We start from the raw sequence: 5634 nt of genomic DNA, 5'->3' as shown, positions 1-5634 counted from the left end.
AAATAGTCAAACTTCCAATGCCTAGTTTTTCTTATTGTCACCTTAGTAAATAGAACTTGAGTTTCTTAGCTATGCCTAGCAAAAATACACATTATTTAAAAATATATTCTGAAACTTTATAGGCAATTGAAATAACTTACTGGCAGTAATTTTCATCCAATCACCACTTTTAGCCATGTGTGTCATCCACAATCTAACTGGGAACTTTTTAAATGGACTTCATTTTTCAGAGAAGTTTTGACTTCACAGCAAAATTGAAAGGAACATCTTGAGATTTCTCTCACACTTTCTACCACTCAACATGTGCAAACCTCCCTATTATCGATACCCCTCACCAGAATAGTATGCTTGTTAGAAATGATGATCCTATATCATATCCAAAGCCCACAATTTACACTAGATTTCACTATTGTAAATTCTATGGATTTTGGTCAATGTGTATTGGCATTATCCAGCATCACTATACTCATTTTATTGCCATAAACATTCTTCTGAACCCAGAGGAAAACAGATAGTTATCAAAAGATGAATGACAACTAGCTAATAAATACATGAATAACTTTACCAGTCATCATAGATACACAAAACAAAAGTTCACTGTGGTTCCATTCTTGTTCCACTGAGAATTACAGTCATTAAGAAAACAAATAAATGCTGTCAAGGACATGGAGAAATGGGAGCCTTTTATTTACTACTGGTGGGAATGTAGACTAGTCAAGCCACTTTGGTGGTCAGTATAGGCTTTAAAAAGGTAACTATACTATCAGTATGATCCAGAGATACCACCTCGGGTATTTGCTCGAAGGACCCCAAGTTCACATACCGCAGATACTTGCACATTAATAATTACTGCGATGTTATTTATAATAGTTAAGTTATAGAACCAACCTAGAGGTCCAACAACAGAAAATTGATAAGGAAAATTAAGTATTGCTGTTTGCAAGAAAATGCATACAACTACAGATAATCATATTAAATAAATTAAGCAATTCTCAAGAGACAAATATGTTTTCTCTCATTTACAGCTCCTAGATCTTATATAGATATAGAAAATTCTAAGTGTATTGATCACATGGAAGTAAAAGTCAAACTTGTTAGAGGGATAGAGGAGAATTGGGGAAGGATAATGGATAGAAAAAGGGCAAGTGGGCACAGCAGGCTCTGGGTGGCACTGACCCGCTTGTGTGCCCCATTTCGGACCCCTGAGGCCGGCAAAGCCGTGGATGCCCCTATGCTGGAGATCCTGCCCCACTGCAGGAAGAGAAGTTAAACTCCCAGAGGGGCCTAATGGACAAGCTCCCTGGTAGATGTCAACAAAATTAATTCAGATGGGGTGCAGGTGCTTTAAGACGATACACAGCTATCTCTTTGATCCAGTCCAAGGGCCCTCTCCTGGTTTTGTCAACGAGGTAAACACCTGCAAGCTGGATGAGGATGACACTGTGAGACTAAAACAGCGAGGCTGAAGTGCCCAGGAATGCCTGATAGTGGAGCTTGACCAAGACAGAGAACAGAGACAGTACAACTACCTGACCAAGGACCGCTCCCTCAGGAGGACACGGAAGAGAGACACTGTGTGGAGAAGAATGGTATTGTCAGTGGTATCAGCCTCACTGCCACTCTACATCTGGTCAGGAGTCCCAAGCCCCACCAGATTGACACTGGATGCTGGGCCAGCAGCCCCTGGGCAGGCACCACAGACAGCACGCACTCAGCTCAACCCTTTCTTGAAGAAGACGACTGCAGGAAGCAAAGCTGTATGGTATCCGCTTCGGAGGAGACCCAGATGGTAGCACATGGAGATGGCAGAGCCCCTGCTGAGGTCTTGGCAGTGGCAGATACCAGCCCAGGATTACCACCAGCTCTGGAGCCCCACAGTAGACAATGCAGACCCTGCTGCGGGAGGAAAATTATTATCTTTTTGAGAACCACCCTGAGGTGGAGCCCCTGCCGGGAATTCACCCCAGCATGAGTGAGCAGGATCTGAGCCTGTCCTTCTCACTCAAGAGAAGCTGGGACTCACTGAATGAGGCAGTAACAACGGAAGTTCTGAATGTCTACTTTAAAGAGGAGGGTCCCACTCACCCTACATCAGTGACTGATTCTAAAATGAGCTGGAAGTCCCCCACACCTACAATGGGGACAGGGATAGGGTTGTGATAGATGAGGACACTGAGGTGTCCTAAGCCCTGGCAGCATTAGAAACTGCTAATGCAGGAGAAGATACAGATGAGGCAGATTAGAGGAGTGACTGGGTGAAGGCTGGGCTAGGCGAGGCGGGTGAGCTGCAGTCACGCTGAGCAGATAGAGAGAGAGAAGTGAATGGACATGGCGCTAACCACTCTGCAGGCATGCCTAGGCAGCCTTACCAGCTGCACCACGTGTTTACATCTGTTCTATTCCCATTGCCAGTACCTGTGCTAGGCGCTTGTTGTAAGCAGCATCCCTCTGTGTAGCTGGCCTCTGATTCAGAATGCTAGAATCAAAGTAAGTGTGGACCTGCATGCCCATGTCCACAATAAATGCAGAAGCTAAGCAGCTTGCTTGTTGGCCCTGGACGTTCCCCCAGAACATCTGTCCAGATGTGCATGAGAATGCCCCCCCCACACCTGATCTCAGGAGCAAACAAATATGGGCCATGCTGTTTGAATATATTTCTTTACCTTGTTTTTGAGAGCCAAATATTTCGTTTACTGTGTGCCAGTCACCCAGGGAACTACTAACTAACCACTTGTGGGACATCAGGTTCAGCTCTGTCGCCGTCAGGGTGGAGCAGATATGACCAGTGAACAAGGGGATAGTTCTCAACTGTACTATGAAAACACCCAGACCTTAACTTTTTTTTACACTATTACTTTTTAATCCCCTTTGGGATGTGGGGGCTGGCCAAAATCCTTCTTAAAATGTATGTCATGTTTTTGTTTCAAGTTCAGGAGTGTTTTGGAACAGCAAAGTCATTTATGGAGGGTTTGTGTCATTAAATATCTGGTTTTCATTAAAGCATCAATAAAAGAAAAAGGGCAAGTGGAGATATGGATCAGAATATGCTGAACATACAGTATACTTACGCAAAACTTTCTGAGTGTTGCCCATTCATTTCCCTTGCTTTTGGCAGCCACTGACTATTTTAAATCTCTCCATAGTTTTGCCTTCTCCTGTATGTCAGATAATTAAAACCACCTCACAGACTTCCATACTTCAGCTATTTAAGCTTCCTTCACATCTCTTCATGCCTTGATACTCATTTATTCTTAGCATGGAACAATCTTCCACATCTTGATGTACCGATATCTATCTGTTTACTTCTAAAGGACATCTTGGTTGTTTCAGCATGGTATCAAAGAATGTGATGTGGAGGAGCACAGGTCATGTCTCACAAGAAGAGGGTGTGGCCCAAGCTGATGATCAGCACCATTACAAGATGGCTTTGGGAGGAAGCTAGGAAGACAAGGTATCAAGGGTTTAGTAAGAAAAACAATTGGCTATCATTACACTAGCAGACTGTGCCCACGAGGGGATAGGACACTAGATACATAATAGGAATGCCTTTCAAATTACTGTATAATACTTTTCCTGCCCTGCGGTTTTTTACTTTAAGAGGGCTTTACTGTTAAACAATAAACCAGATCCTGCTTGAGTCGACTCCCTGTTGTGTCTGATTGTCTCTGGGTTCCAGGGAGGCTCTGGACAGGCAAACAGCACACTCTACCCTCTCTGACTTCAACCCAGGGGCTCCTAGAGATACCAACAATGTGATGGCTAGGTTTTATGGCCACAGTGTGATTAGTTTTCATAAGGTATCCCTATCATTTTGCATTCCTCTATCCCAGTGGTTCTCAACTTTCCTATTACTCGAGCCTTTAATACATTTCCTCATTGTTTGGCGACCCCCAATCATAACATTATTTTGTTGCTACATCAAAACTCTAATTTTGCTATTGTTATGTATTTTAATGTAGGTATCTGATATGTGATGTCTGTGAAAGGGTCGTTCAAACTCCAAAGGGGGTCGCGACCCACAGTTTGAGAACTGCTGCAATAAACAATGCATAAGACTTCCTATTGCTTCATATCCCCACTGGCATTTGCTATTGCCAGTGTTCTGGAGGTTGGCCATCCTGGGAGGTGTGGCATAGTAGCCCAGTGTTGTTTTAGTTTACATTTTCCTGGTAAGCAGCATCTTTTCATATGTTTGGCAAGAGAATGGTTTTTGATGAAGTATCTGTTAAGGATGCTGGCCAGTTTAAATTGGACTGTTTATTTTAAATTATTCTGTATTTCAGATTATATTTCTTTATCCAGTATATCCTTTCCAAAGGCAATTATGTATATATAAAAAATGCAAAGTGAATTTTCAGATTTCTTTTTCTATAATTTTTCTGCCACCTGTGTGTGTGAGTGTGTGTGTGTGTTAGTGTGTGCGTGTGTGTGTTTGCATATGGAAGACAGAGGACAATGTGCCAGAGTAATTTCTCTCCTTCTACCATATGTAATTAGGTTGTTAGATTTTGTGGCAAGTGCCTTTACCTGCTGAGCTATCTATTACCTCCATTTTTGCTGGGAAAAGATCTATCTTTCAATGATTTAGGATTTAAGTTGTACTTTGTGCTTTTCTTACATCATGCCTGCCTTCCCCTGTCATGTTAAGCAGCACAGTTCCTTCCTAGGATTGTGCATTTCCTGGCTTATCCTGACAGTAACAATCAAGAACACTCTAGCCCAACTACTGATATTCAATCTCCTTTCAAAGAATAAAGGAAGATGTCCCATTTCCTGCCTATCATTTTTGTCACCTGACTGCATTACCATATGTTTTACTTGCACAAAATAGTCTCTATTCAAAATTCCATGCAGTTTGGCATTATCTATGGCTTGACCTCCAAGAAGAATTCACTTATATAATTTTATCATATTATTTTTTTAAGTTAGTTTCTTTTTTGCTTTTTTATTTAAATTAGAAACAAGCTTGTTTTACATGTCAATTCCAGTTCCCTCTCACTTCCCTCCTCCCCTGCCCCCCACCGATCCCCTATCCCATCCCCTTTCTGCTCCCCACAGACTGTGATGCTGCGGCCTTCCTAGACCCTCCCACTTGTGTCTAGGCTGAGAGAGTATCCCTCTATGTGGAATGGGCTCGCAAAGTCCATTCTTGTACTAAGGATAAATATTGATCCACTACCAGAAGCTGCATAGATTAACCTGATAACCACATTCAGGGAGTCAGGAACAGTCCTATGCTAGTTTCCTAGTTATCACTCTGGGGTTCATGAGCATCCCCCACTCCTATTCAGGTCAGCTGTTTCTGTGGGTTTCTCCAGCCTGATCTTGACTCCTTTGCTTATCACTCCTCCCTCTCTGCAACTGGATTCCAGGAGTTCAGCTCAGTGTTTAGCTGTGGGTGTCTGCTTCTGTTTCCATCAGCTACTGGATGAAGGCTCAAGGATGGCATATAAGGTAGTTATCAATCTCATTATTGGAGAAAGGTATTTAAGGTAGCCTCTTAGACTATTACTTAGATTATTAGTTGGGGTCATCCTGGTAGATCTCTGGACATTTCCTTAGGGCCAGATTTATCTTTAAACCAGCAATGGCTCCCTCTTTTATGGTATCTCTTTTCTTGCTCTCCTCTATTCT

General features: G+C 42.5%; 1 pseudogene; it reads left to right on the top strand.

The window, feature by feature from the left end:
* The first annotated feature begins 1328 nt into the window (after positions 1–1328).
* Positions 1329–2243, top strand: LOC101827854 (annotated as a pseudogene).
* Positions 2244–5634: the final 3391 nt, after the last annotated feature.

The sequence above is a fragment of the Mesocricetus auratus genome, unplaced genomic scaffold (genome assembly GCF_017639785.1).
Source record: "Mesocricetus auratus isolate SY011 unplaced genomic scaffold, BCM_Maur_2.0 Super-Scaffold_100003, whole genome shotgun sequence".
NCBI lineage: Eukaryota > Metazoa > Chordata > Mammalia > Rodentia > Cricetidae > Mesocricetus > Mesocricetus auratus.
The sequence above is the reverse complement of the archived record's forward strand: the minus strand, read 5'-3'. Positions and strand labels throughout refer to the sequence as shown.